The sequence below is a fragment of the Oncorhynchus mykiss genome, chromosome 30 (genome assembly GCF_057628025.1).
Source record: "Oncorhynchus mykiss isolate SJ-2025 chromosome 30, ASM5762802v1, whole genome shotgun sequence".
NCBI classification, from domain to species: domain Eukaryota; kingdom Metazoa; phylum Chordata; class Actinopteri; order Salmoniformes; family Salmonidae; genus Oncorhynchus; species Oncorhynchus mykiss.
The window spans coordinates 41,229,032-41,242,911 of record NC_143051.1 but is presented as its reverse complement, the minus strand read 5'-3'; the positions used below and the strand labels follow the sequence as shown (position 1 = coordinate 41,242,911).

The 13,880-nt window shown below is 42.4% G+C and overlaps 1 protein-coding gene and 1 long non-coding RNA gene across 6 annotated transcripts in view; one reads left to right on the top strand and one right to left on the bottom strand.

Moving 5' to 3' along the window:
• LOC149970311 (uncharacterized) overlaps positions 1-13,880 on the top strand; it is a 431,327-nt gene that overhangs the window by 234,483 nt on the left and 182,964 nt on the right. The window lies entirely within an intron of this gene.
• LOC110496087 (nuclear factor of activated T-cells, cytoplasmic 1) overlaps positions 1-13,880 on the bottom strand; it is a 66,444-nt gene that overhangs the window by 6,043 nt on the left and 46,521 nt on the right. The window contains exon 10 of one of the 5 annotated variants that reach the window (XR_016493691.1): positions 1,178-12,877. The exons of the other annotated variants lie outside the window; for them this stretch is intronic. The gene's annotated coding sequence lies outside the window, so the exon portion shown is untranslated. The remainder of the gene's footprint in view (positions 1-1,177; positions 12,878-13,880) is intronic. 5 annotated transcript variants of the gene reach the window in all.

The window sequence follows — 13,880 nt, the reverse complement described above, 5'->3', positions numbered from 1 at the left end:
TTTATATCTTTATGTTTGAAGCCTGAAATGTGGCAAAAGGTCGTAAAGTTCAAGGGGGCCGAATACTTTCGCAAGGCACTGTACGTTGCCATGGACTACATTTCATTCTGTTGCCACATTTCATGTGAGGGATCTAATTAAAAAACGCTAGCCATTGATCTGTGTATGTTTACGGATGACTCAGGCTCAGCATAACACAAAAAATTGCCTCTCGTAAAACAAACATCAGTAGCATGTGGATCTGATTACTTTGACGATGTTCAATACAGAATCTGGCGATAGAGACATTTAGAAAAACAATGTGTTGTCCAAACACCCCAGATGGGAACTTATTGTGTGAATGGCAAGGACCACTATTGAAGGAATGGTGCAAAACGATGACTCTGCATGGCTAGAGAAACTAAGTCAGTCACACTATTCACAATTTGTCACACCTGCTCCTGCTCTACCTCTCTGAAGCTCAAGGGCGCGCCAGGCTGCCTTTCATTACGCACAGCTGTCACCATCATTACGCGCATCAGCGATCATTGGACTCAATTGGACTCTTTCACGTTTGGATTATTTTGGTTATTAAATGTTCACTCCCTGAACCTGCTTCTCGTCTCCAGTGTCGATCCTTACAGAATGCTGACACCACTATACGAAGCATCAGGGAGGTTTTTGTTTTGTTGGTGACGTCGGGTCCGGGTGCTGCCGCCGCAAATGGTGCCTTAACTGGCTCGTCGGGCTTTCACGCCTTAGCTGGCTCGAGAACTTTCCTTTCCCCGGTTGGGTCAGCAGGCTCCCATCCCACGTCATGTCTTAGCCGGCTCGTCAGGCTACTACGCATCAGCGGACTCCCATCCCATGTCATCCCTCAGCCGGCTCATCAGCCACCCACGCCTCAGCCGGCCTGTCGAGCTCCCACGCCTCAACGGGATCGTCAGGCTCCCATGCCTCAGTCAGCTCGTCAGGCTCCCACATCCCAGCCAGCCTGTCGGGCTTCTACGCCCCAGTCGGCTTGTCCAGTGCCCATGCCTGGGCCGGCCCATCAAGCCCGCCCAGGCTCACCTAGGGGAGGGAGTATACTGTCATGCCTACTCCCGCTCTCCCTCCTTGGTGCTCGAGGGCGCCAGGCTGCCTTTCATTAAGCACACCTGTCGCCATCATTATGCGCATCAGCGCTCATTGGACTCACCTGGACTCCTTCATGGTTTGATTGCCTTCCCTATATCTATCTGTTTCCTCTGTTTCATCCCCGTGTCAGCATTATTGTTGTTTCCGTTTCCCCTGTTCAGACGCTGTCCGTATTCTGTTCCTGTCCGTGGTCATTAAATGTTCACTCCCTGTACCTGCTTCTCATCTCCAACGTCGATCCTTACACAATGTGAAACACCAAATCATAGAAACATGTATGAATGTTTTCAGTCTTGTTTAACAGGCCCCAATACATTTTCAAGACAACATTATCAAGACGACACAATGTTTGACAATTTAATATGAAGGGCCACCTTAAATGACGTGCAGCGTTTAAAGGCTTCAAACACTACATAAGTGTCACAAATCATCTATAACCATATGTTATGCACTATAAAGAGTTCAGAAATGTGGCATAACTGTGTGACTGTCACATTCGTCATAACGAGGAGACCAAGGCGCAGCGTGATAAGAATACATTCTTCTTTTATTACACAAACACTAAACAAACAAAACTAACGTGAAGCACGAGTGCTGACATGCAACTACACATAGACAATAACCCACAAAACCAAAATGGAAAATGGCAACCTAAATACGATCCCCAATCAGAGACAACGATAAACAGCTGTCTCTGATTGGGAACCAATTCAGGCCACCATAGACCTACATTACCTAGACAATACCAAAACCCCATAGAAATACAAAATACCACCCTCGTCACACCCTGACCTAACAAAAATAATAAAGAAAACAAAGATAACTAAGGTCAGGGTGTGACAGTGACATAACCCACTATTTCAAATATAATAAACCTGTGCTATATAAAAGGGTGGCATAAGCAATGCTTAATAAAGGCTTTATAAATCATATTAAATTGAGGCTTCACAAAGCATTTTGGAACGCCAGGACAGTGGTTTCAATTGTCGGGACCACCCATATGTAGAAATGTATGCACATATGACGCTTTGGATGAAAGCATCTGCTAAATTGTATATATTATACTACTCTAAAACATTTCTAGGATGATGCAACCTCTTTCCCTCTTGGGTGCATAGTCCATATTGGACCTGACCTCAGCTTTCCCCAAATTGGAAGGCATTTTAAAATCTTCGTAATTCAGTTTTCCTAAATTCAGTTTTTTCGTTGCTTCGGATTTCCCCCAATTTTTTCTGGATTTCCCACATATTTGTCGCAAATTTGTTATAGAAAAAAAAACAGAAATACATTTTCCGTGTCCACAACAACGCTTAAACCACATCAGGGGAGGACTTTAAAGTTCTTGGAAAAATCTAAGAAACTTGGATTTTTTGTGTAGTTGCCCTTTAATTCAGCATGCCCTGCACTGTTGTTTGATTAGCTGTGTTTCTGTAATGCAGTAAGCAAACAGGATGAGTTCGCAACTCAAATGCCCACTTGATGTGTCACTGGAAAGTGAAAAACAACTGAACCTTTATTTATTGTAATTTATATTAATTTGAAATAGTTGAGTTAGATTACATAGTTACCTCAATCCTTATTTGAAATAATTTGTGACTTCACAGAAATAAAGAAATTTAGCTAGTTAGCAGGCTCATCTAAATATAAATCCCTCTAGATACAGTCACATCTCATAGTCACGTCATAATATTTGTAAATGAAAGAGGAATGTAATAATACAAATCAAACAGAGTTTCCCAATTCCCCATTTAGAGTATTTCTGACGCAGCACAGGAATGCCCTTATCCAGATTGTATGACAAAGGAATTTCCTACTTTCTATGTTGATCTATCATTGATCCGCCAGCTCAGGGACAAGCTACAGTACAATGTAATTGCATTACTATACTTTTTTCAACTGAATTTGTATGTGTATTGTTTTAAAAATGTTAAAACAAAAATGAAATGGTTTAAACATGTCTTTAATGTTAATTTGTTTTAGCTGTTAGTGATCATTCCTTAATTAAGTGTTAATACATTTGTGTTCACATCATTAAGCCTTTATGTATGTGTTATGAATGACTAAAGGTGTCTGACTTTATAGTAAGTACAGCAGCATATGATAAAAGGTGTTTATGTAAAGGTTATGAATGAACAAAGGTGTCTGACTTATACCAAGTACAGCCGACAACGATGAGACAGACTATAGGGAGGAGGTCAGAGACCTGGCCGTGTGGTGCCAGGACAACAAACTTCCTCAACGTAATCAAGACAAAGGATATGATTGTGGACTACAGGGAAAGGAGGACCAAGCACGCCCCATTCTCATTGACGGAGCTGTAGTGGAGCAGGTTGAGAGCTTCAAGATCCTTGGTGTCCACATCACCAACAAACTACCATGGTCCAAAAAATCCAAGACAGTCGTGAAGAGGGCATGACAAAACCTATTCCCCATCAAGAGACCGAAAATATATGGCATGGGTCCTCAGATCCTCAAAAGGTTCTCCAGCTGCACCATTGAGAGCATCCTAACTGGTTGCATCACTGCCTGGTACAGAAACTGCTTGGCCTCCGACCGCAAGGCACTACAGAGGGTAATGCGTACTGCACAGAATATCACTGGGGCCAAGCTCCCTGCCATCCAGGACCTCTATAACAGGCGGTGTCAGAAGAAGGCCCTAAAAATTGTCCAAAATTCTCTCTGCTACCGCATGGGAAGCGGTACCGGGGCGCCAAGTCTAGGTCCAAAACTATTCTTATTAACAGCTTCTACCCCCAAGCCATAAGACTCCCGAACAGCTAATCAAATGGCTGCCCAAACTATTTGCATTGTCCCCTCCCCCCGATACCCTCTTTTACGCTGCTGCTACTACTCTGGTTATTATCTGTGCATAGTCACTTTAACTCTACCTACATGTACAATCGTGGCCAAACGTTTTGAGAATGACACAAATATTAATTTTCACAAAGTCTGCTGCCTCAATTTGTTTGATGGCAATTAGCATATACTCCAGAATGTTATGAAGAGTGATCAGAGGAAATGCAATTAATTGCAAAGTCCCTCTTTGAACTGAATCATAAAAAAAACATTTCTACTGTATTTCAGCCCTGCCACAAAAGGACCAGCTGACACCATGTCAGTGATTCTCTCGTTAACACAGGTGTGAGTGTCAGCACTCTGTCATGCTGATTGAAATCGAATAACAGACTGGAAGCTTCAAAAGGAGGGTGGTGCTTGGAATCATTGGTATTCCTCTGTCAACCATGGTTACCTGCAAGGAAACACGTGCCATCATCATTGCTTTGCACAAAAAGGGCTTCATAGGCAAGGATATTGCTGCCAGTAAGATTGCACCTAAATCAACCATTTATCGGATCATCAAGAAATTCAAGGAGAGCAGTTAAATTGTTGTGAAGAAGGCTTGAGGGCGCCCAAGAAAGTCCAGCAAGAGCCAGGAACGTCTCCTAAAGCTGATTCCACTGTGAAACATCCGGGACTGATATTCTGCAAAAGGTACAGAGATTGGACTGCTGAGGACTGGGGTAAAGTAATTTTCTCTGATTACTTTACCCCCCTTTCCAATTGTTTGGGGCATCCGGAAAAAAGCTTGTCTGGAGAAGACAAGGTGAGCGCTACCATCAGTCCTGTGTCATGCCAACAGTAAAGCATCCTGAGACCATTCATGTGTGGGGTTGCTTCTCAGCCAAGGGAGTGGGCTCACTCACAATTTTGCCTAAGAACACATCCATGAATAAAGAATGGTACCAAAACATCCTCCAAGAGCAACTTTTCCCAACCACCCAGGAACATTTTGCCTTGATGGAGCACCTTGCCATAAGGCAAAAGTGATAACTAAATGGCTCGGGGAGCAAAACATCGATATTTTGGGTCCATGGGCAGGAAACTCCCCAGACCTTAATCCTATTGAGAACTTTTGGTCAATCCTCAAGAGGCAGGTGGACAAACAAAACCCCACAAATTCTGACAAACTCCAAGCATTGATTATGCAAGAATTTGCTGCCATCAGTCAGGATGTGGCCCAGAAGTTCATTGACAGCGTGCCATGGCGGATTGCAGAGGTCTTGAAAACGAAGTGTCAACACTGCAAATATTGCCTCTTTGCATCAACTTCATGTAATTGTCAATAAAAGCCTTTGACACTTATGAAATGCTTGTATACTTCAGTATTCCATAGTAACATCTGACAAACATATCTAAAGACACTGAAGCAGCAAACGTTGTGGAAATTAATATTTGTGCCATTCTCAAAACTTTTGCCCACGACTGTACATATTACCTCAATTATTTTGACTAACCTGTGCCCACGCACATTGACTCCTGTGCCGGTACCCTCTGTATCTTGCCTTGCTACTGTTATTTTACTGCTGCTCTTTAACTATTTGCTATTTTTAACTTATCTATTTTTTTTAAGCTAGGGGGCACTATTTTTATGTTTGGAAAAATAACCTCCACAAAGTAAACAGCCTATTTCTCAGGATCAGATGCTAGAATATGCATATAATTGACAGCTTAGGATAGAAAACACTCTAAAGTTTCCAAAACTGTAAAAAATATTGTCTGTGAGTATAACAGAATTGATATTGCAGGCGAAAGCCTGAGAAAAATCCAATCAGGAAGTGACTCTTATTTTGAAACCCTGTGTTTCTATGCATCCCTATTGCCCATTGAAAGGGACATCAACCAGATTCCTTTTCTATAGCTTCCCAAAGGTGTCAACAGCCTTTAGACATAGTTTCAGGCTTTTATTTTGAAGAATGAGCATGAACGACCACATTGCGTAAGTGTACAGGTGGGGGCTCTGAGTGATTTGTGCGCAAAAGAGAGAGGCGGCCATTGTTACTCCCAGTCCGAGTGAAAAGCCAACTGCCCCGGTTGATATATTATCGAATAGATATTTGAAAAACACCTTGAGGATTGATTATAAAAAATGTTTGACATGTTTCCGTGTACATTATGGATATAATTTGGAATTTTTGTCTGCGTTGTCATGACCGCTCTTTCCGGTGGATTCCTGGTCATAACGCACCAAACTAACAGAGGTATTTGGATATTAAAAATATCTTTATGGAACAAAAGGAACATTTGTTGTCTAACTGGGAGTCTCGTGAGTGAAAACATCCGAAGATCATCAAAGGTAAACGATTAATTTGAATGCTTTTCTGATTTTCGTTACCAAGTTACCTGATGCTAGGTGTACTTATTGTTTTGTTATGCTATCGATAAACGTACACAAACGCTTGTATTGCTTTTGTTGTAAAGCATAACTTCAAAATCTGAGACGACAGGGTGATTAACAAAAGGCTAGGCTGTGTTTCGCTATATTTCACTTGTGATTTCATGAATATTAATATTTTCAGCAGGGAAGTGGGTGGAGCCAGCACCGCACGGTATAGCTCGTTATTTTTGTTGTTGTGTGTGTGTGTGTGTGTTTACTGAGGAACATGTAACTTCCAAAAGAAAGCCACTTTCAATCTCCTTATGTTGGGGGCTTTTATCAAGGTAAGTATTTCTTGGTGTAATGTCGCCCCCCGGCTATTACGCACACAGCACATCTAAGCCTGGGATATTAACCATTGAAAGTTGGCTTTAGTTGGTGTGACGATATAATTTTATGGGAGAAACCTAGAAGGCCAAGTTGTTGCGTTGGTCCGCCAGACCTTCCACCCATTTGGGCGGAAGTGTCTGGGAACGAGATTAGGTGTAAAGTGATTAACATGACTAACTTTTGATCCTTGGTCACCGAACCGGTTGCTCCCGGTCGCCCTGCCAGTGCGGCGAGGTGGAATAGCCCGCACTGGGCTGTGCAGGCGAACCGGGGACAACATGCTCTTCAGACGAAGAGGAGGAAATCAGCCGTTACAAGCATAATCTGTGCTCTAGCTCCCCATTGCGCTAGTCTGGAGCAATGAAGTGGTGACGCAGTGTACTGTACTAAACCACAAATTACCTCTAAATCCCGCAGCATAATCACACAACTTTTAGTGGAGCAACCACTTTATTGGGCCTAATGCACAAACCTCATTCCTACAGAACAGTTTTTAATAGGTTAATGTTATTTTTAAGTCATTTAAAAAAAAAATCTGAGCGGTAGATCTTGGTTTTCTTTTTGACTGCGAAAGTGATCTTGGCTCAGAAAAGGCTGGTGCCATGTACGCCGGCCCAAGGAGACGCACTGGAGACCAGATGCATAGACCCGGCTTCATGGCACCTGGCTCGATGCCCACTCTAGCCCGGCCGATATGAGGAGCTGGTATGTACCGCACCGGGCTATGCACCCGCACTGGGGACACCGTGCGCTCCACAGCATTACATGGTGCCTGCCCGGTCTCTCTCGCCCTCCGGTAAAGCACAGGAAGTTGGCGCAGGTCTCCTACCTGGCTTCGCCACACTCCCTGTGTGCCTTCCCCCAAAACATTTTTGGGGCTGACTCTCGGGCTTCCATCCGCGCCGCCGTGCTGCCTCCTCATACCACCGCCTCTCCGCCTTCGCTGCCTCCAGCTCTTCTTTGGGGCGGCAATATTCTCCAGGCTGAGCCCAGGGTCCTTTTCCGTCAAACTCGTCCTCCCATGTCCATTCCTCCTTGCGCTGCTCCTGCTGCCGCTGCCTGTCACCACACTGCTTGGTCCTGTTGTGGTGGGTGGTTCTGTAATGGTTTTCTTCCTCTTCGTCTGAAGAGGAGAGGCGAGAAGGATCGGAGGACCAATCTGCGGCGTGGTAAGTGTCCATATCGTTTTTAATAACAAAAACACTGAACACTATGAAATACAAAAACAATAAACGAATACGTGAAATGACAAAACCGAAACAGTACCGTGTGGTGAAAAACACAGACACGGAAACAACCACCCACAAACCCCAACACAAAACAAGCTACCTAAATATGGTTCCCAATCAGAGACAATTACTAACACCTGCCTCTGATTGAGAACTATATCAGGCCATACATAGAAACGGCCAAACTAGACACACAACATAGAATGCCCACCCAGCTCACGTTCTGATCAACACTAAAACAAGGAAAACACAAAAGAACTATGGTCAGAACGTGACAATGCTTTTGGGTCCTACCTAAATAGAAACTGATAATTTACTTCAGTATTACTTACTAAAAGTGTTGTTACACTAAGGTTTTTATTATTTAATTGTGTCAGGATTATTTTGCTCTTACAGTAGAACTGTAGCCCACTCCCGACCACTCACATTGTACAGCGTCTGAGTGGTGCAATGGTCTAAGATACTGGATAGTAGTGCAAGCTGTGTTGCTACAGATGCTGGTTCAATACCTGTGCTGGTCTTGACTTTTTCCTTGCTAATTTTACGCTATTTGAAAACAAAATCAACTCCAAAATGTTATTTTTTAAACAAAGCGATGATTATTAGAATTATTGTTATTGTTAATTTAGTATTATATAAAAGCCCATTGGATGTTCTCACAGATATATTATTAACCCTGATATTAGCAGGACAATATATATTGGTCATGGCTCCCGAGTGGCGCACAATGGAATTGCCTTGCAATTCTCCAGCTGTATCCACTGAAAGCGCGCAAGTTCAAGGCACGAGGGCAGGGGGCACGGGATGAGCCGCAGAGCCGTGCACAGAAGATAGACCTAGCCCATGGAAAAGGCAGGAGGAGGAAGGGGGGTGGACCCCCACCCCACTACACTGGGTAGCACAGAGCAACACTAAGTGGCATTGCACTAATAATGGCACTGACCAGGGTAACGTTCCCGCTGTTCTGTTCTTAGTGCCAGTCTGCACGTTCAAACTAAAACAATGTAACTAATATTGGCATCTTTATGCTTTCGTTAATAAAATAAAGATAAAAATACTCTTTCAAAATGCTGATGTTTATTTAGTTATGAATTCATAACGAATCACTATCACTGAATTACAGAAATATCCTCCAATCCTCTATATGCAATTATTGCCGGAAAGTCACGTCATATTTTTCGATATACTGTAGGCAACATGAGACTCACTAGTGTTGAGTAATGTGCTGTTAAAAGCGGTGTAGGTCTTATTTATTTAAAGAGTATATTGAAGTTAGAAGCAATAGGATTTGATGCAATAGCCTACAACTATTATAGCACCATTTCGTACTGCTCTGAGACAAGCATTGGGACTGGTCTTGATAAATCAATGAGATTTTTAATTTGACTGAATCTCTGTTTGGGTATTGGTTAGACTACAATTACACAATTAGGGTGTAGAAATGTTATGCTCTTAGTGAAACCTATATTTAACTAGGCAAGTCAGCTAAGAACAAATTCTTATTTACAAGGACAGCCTACTCCTTCCTCCCCATCGGGGAATTGAACCCTGGCCTCCGCATGCCCACACGACATGGGAATACTTTAGCTAAATAGCCCAGTACTGTACTCCCGACGGTCATGTTGTACTGCGCCATATTTTTCGTTCCATCCTTACGGAAACCCAGAGGGTGTTTTGTTTTTCTTGGAATAGAAACACCATAAAATGAATCAAATTAATTAAGCAACATTTCTTAAAATCAGTCCCATATACTACGTTCTTCCAAAAAAAGGTTTTAAATACTTTAGTACAGCCACTATTAAAAGCTATCAAATGCTTCTCAAAGATGCCCTCTTGTGATCAAACTAGCATTAATGGTATCAGTGGTTCACACTTAAATAACTGTGCCATACAATTCTGCAGCACTATGCAAGCTGTGCCGCAGTACGCTGCAACTTTTAAAAGACGAACCACTGCATATTATCACAGAATATTGGCTATATGCCTGGCCTGACAATATTGTCCTTTTCAGACTATATTGTATTTCAAAACTCGAGTTTTGATAACTAAATATACTGAACAAAAATATAAATGCAACATGTTAAGTGCTAGTCCAATGTTCATGAGCTGAAATAAAAGATCCCAGAAATGTTCCATAGGCACAAAAATATTATTTCTCAAATGTTGAACATAAATTTGTTTACATCCCTGCTAGTGAGCATTTCTCATTTGCCAAGATAATCCATCTAGTTGACAGGTGTGGCACATCAAGAAGCTGATTAAACAGCATGATCATTACACGGGTGCACCTAGTGCTGTGGACAATGAAAGGCCACTCTAAAATGTGTAGTTTTGTCACACAATGCTACAGATGTCTCAAGTATTGAGGGAGCGTGCAATTGGCCTACTGACTGCAGGAATGTCCAACAAAGCTGTTGACAGAGAGTTGAATATTAATTTCTCTACCATAAGCCACTTCAAACGTTGTTTTAGAGAATTTGGTAGTACATCCAACCGGCCTCACAACAGCAAACTACTTGTAATCACACTAGCCCAGGACCTCCACATCTGGCATCTTCACCTGCGGCATAGTCTGGGTGGAATAAAGCCCTATTGAAGTGAATAACTATTTCCGATTGGCTGGGCCTGGCTCCCCAGTGGGTCAGCCAATTGACAGATTTCCTTCTATGAATTGTAACTCAGTAAAATCTTTTAAATTGTTGCATGTTGCATTTATATTTCTGTTCAGCATAGATCAGTTGGTGTAGCACTTGCGAGGCACAGCTGAGCATAAATTGAAATAAAAATTGTATTTAATATTTTACTGGATTGATGGTACTGGTGCTGACCAAGACAAGTGGGAACTCGGAAAAAACGAGGTCAAATAAGGACGTCAGTGAACTTTAGGTACGGAGGTCTAAACTTTAGAAAGATGCCTGAGTTTCTGAGTTGGATTGCCTTTGACAATGATTTTCCCCAGACTGATATAGTTCCCAATTATCTTGAACGCACTGAAGTCGGAAATTTACGAGTTCCCAGTTGTTTTGGACATGGCATTAGTCTTAGTGGAGGGAGGGATGTGGAAGACTGTCCCTGCTGAGGGAACCTAATGGCGAAACTCAAGTCGCACCGCATCTGGTTCCCGAGCGTCCTGCCATCCAGGACCTTATAATATGCAGTGTCATAGAAAAGTCCATACAATTGTCAGAGACTTCAGTCACCCAAGTCATAGACTCTTTTCTAGGACCAAAAGGCTCCTTAACAGCTTCTACCCCAAAGCCATAAGACTGCTGAACAATGAATCAAATGGCCACCGGACTATTTACATTGACACCCCCCCCATTTGTCACTTCACCCCTACCTACATGTACAAATTACTTCAACTAACCTGTACCCCGCACACTGACTGTTAGTTAAGGGCTTGTAAGTAAGCATTTCACGGTAAGGTCTACACGTGACAAAGTTTCATTTCATCTGCCTCTGGAACAAATTCATGTTGTTCCTATGACCAGAGAAAGTGAAATACTTCTCGATGTTAAAATAGACCAGATGAGCTGCTAATAATAATAAAAAATGCAGGGCTATCGATACAGTTGGCTACTCATTAATTGCAGCTGCAGTGAGAGTGGAAGTAGAGAGAAGCATCAGGTTTTTGCTGTATTCTCTGATAGTGTATCTCTGGTCATGATAGTGTATCTATGGTTTTAAAAGTTATGAAATCTCACGTAGGCTAGTATCAAACTTTGCTCTGACTGGGGTCGTGGAAGCTGTAGGGAGGCACAGTGATTTTAGCTATCAGATTGGCCAGCTCAGTAAGAGCACTCGATTTAGCCACAGATCTCCCGGCTAAGCGGAGTTTGTCTTTCAAACAAATGAAATGGTTCAAAATGAAAACCCTTTGCCTACCCGGCTGCGCAGGGTTTACAAATCAAGTGCACCTACCGCCAACAGCGCAACACGAAAAAAAGGAGCACAAGCCTTTATGCTTAACCAATCCTTCAGCACAACAAGTCACCCTTTATGAAGCACATGTTAATATCATATTCAAAAGAGTGGGTTATGTCACATTTTACATTTGTGGTTATGTCACACAGTTATGCCACATTTATGAACCCTTTATAAAGCATGACACACTATTCTAAATGCGTGAGAAACAAGATTCTCTGGTCTGATGAAACCAAGATTGAAGTCTTTGGCCTGAATGCCAAGCATCACGTCTGGAGGAAACCTGGCACCATCCCTATAAAATAAAATAAAAAATGTATTGGTCACACATGGTTAGCAGATGTTATGCGAGTGTAGCGAAATGCTTATGCTTCTAGATCCAACAGTGCAGCAGTATCTAACAGGTAATATCTAACAATTCCACAACAAAACCTAATACATACACAATATAGCATAGGAAAACCTAATATCTAACAAATTCCACCACAAAACCTAATACACACAATCTAGTAAAGGAATGGGATGAGAATATATAAGTATAAAATACATGGATGAGCAGTGACAGAGAGGCTAAGATGCAATAGATAGTAAAGAATAGATAGTGAAGGATACAGTATATACATATGAGATGAGTAATGCGAGATATGTAAACATTCTTAAAGTGGCATTATTAAAGTGACTAGTGTTCCATTTATTAAAGTGGCCAATGATATCAAGTCTGTAGGTTGGCAGCCACCTCTCTATGCTAGTGGTGGCTGTTTAACAATCTGATGGCCTTGAGATAGAAGCTGTTTTTCTGTCTGTCCCAGCTCTGATGCACCTGTACTGACCTCACCTTCTGGATGGAAGCGGTGTGAACATGCTCAGGTGGTTATTGTCTTTGATGATCTTTTTTGCCTTCCTGTGACATCGGGTGTTGTAGGTGCCCTGGAGGGCAGGTAGTTTGCCACCAGTGATGCATTGTGCAGACCACACCACCCTCTGGAGAGCCCTTTGGTTGTGGGCAGTGCAGTTGCCGTACCAGGCGGTGATACAGCCCGACAGGATGCTCTCGATTGTGCACCTGTAAAAGTTAGTGAGGGTTTTTGGTGACAAGCCACATTTTTTCACCACACTGTCTGTGTGAGTGGACCATTTCAATTTGACGCTGATACGCACACTGAGGAACTTAAAACATGAAACATGGTGGTGGCAGAGCGGCAGCAACTGGGAGACCAGAGGCAAAGATGAACGGAACAAAGTACAGTGAGATCCTTGATGAAAATCTGCTCCAGAGATCTCAGGACCTCAGACTGGGGTGAAGGTTCACCTTCTAACAGGACAACGACCCTAAGCACATAGCCAAGACAATGCAGGTGTGGCTTCGGGACAAGTCTCTAATTGTCCTCGAGTGGCACAGCCAGAGCTTAAACCTGATCGAACATCTCTGGAGAGACCTGAAAATAGCTGTGCAACAACTCTCCCCATCCAACCTGACAGAGCTTGAGAGGATCTGCAGAAAAGAATGGGAGAAACTCCCCAAATACCGGTGCGCCAAGCTTATAGCGTCATACCTGTAATGAATACTCAGGGAGAAAAAGGTGGAGATTCAAGCGCAGATGTTTATTAAGCCTTCGCAGAATGCAGGAATCGTGGTAACATGCAGGCAATGGTCAAACACAGGTAGCAGTCAAAATCAAACAATACCTCACAACCATACAAACAGAAGGAACTGAACTAAATAGGGAGCTGATGAGACCAGGTGAGAAACGAACACAGGTGAAATCAATGAACAAAAATGAAAGACAGGGCTACGTTCCAGAACACAAAGTAACAGGGCTACGTTCAAGAACACAAAGAAAAAGAACACAAAGTTGATTAAGAAAAGAAAAGCAGAACCCAAGAAGACTCTATAATGTAATCATTGCCAAATGTGCTTCAACAAAGTACTGAGTAAAGGGTCTGAATACTTATGTAAAGGTAATATTTCAGTTTCATATTTTTATAAATTTGCCAAAATTTCAATAAATCTGTTTTTGCTTTGTCATTATGGGGTATTGTTTGTAGATTGATGAGGGGAAAAAACA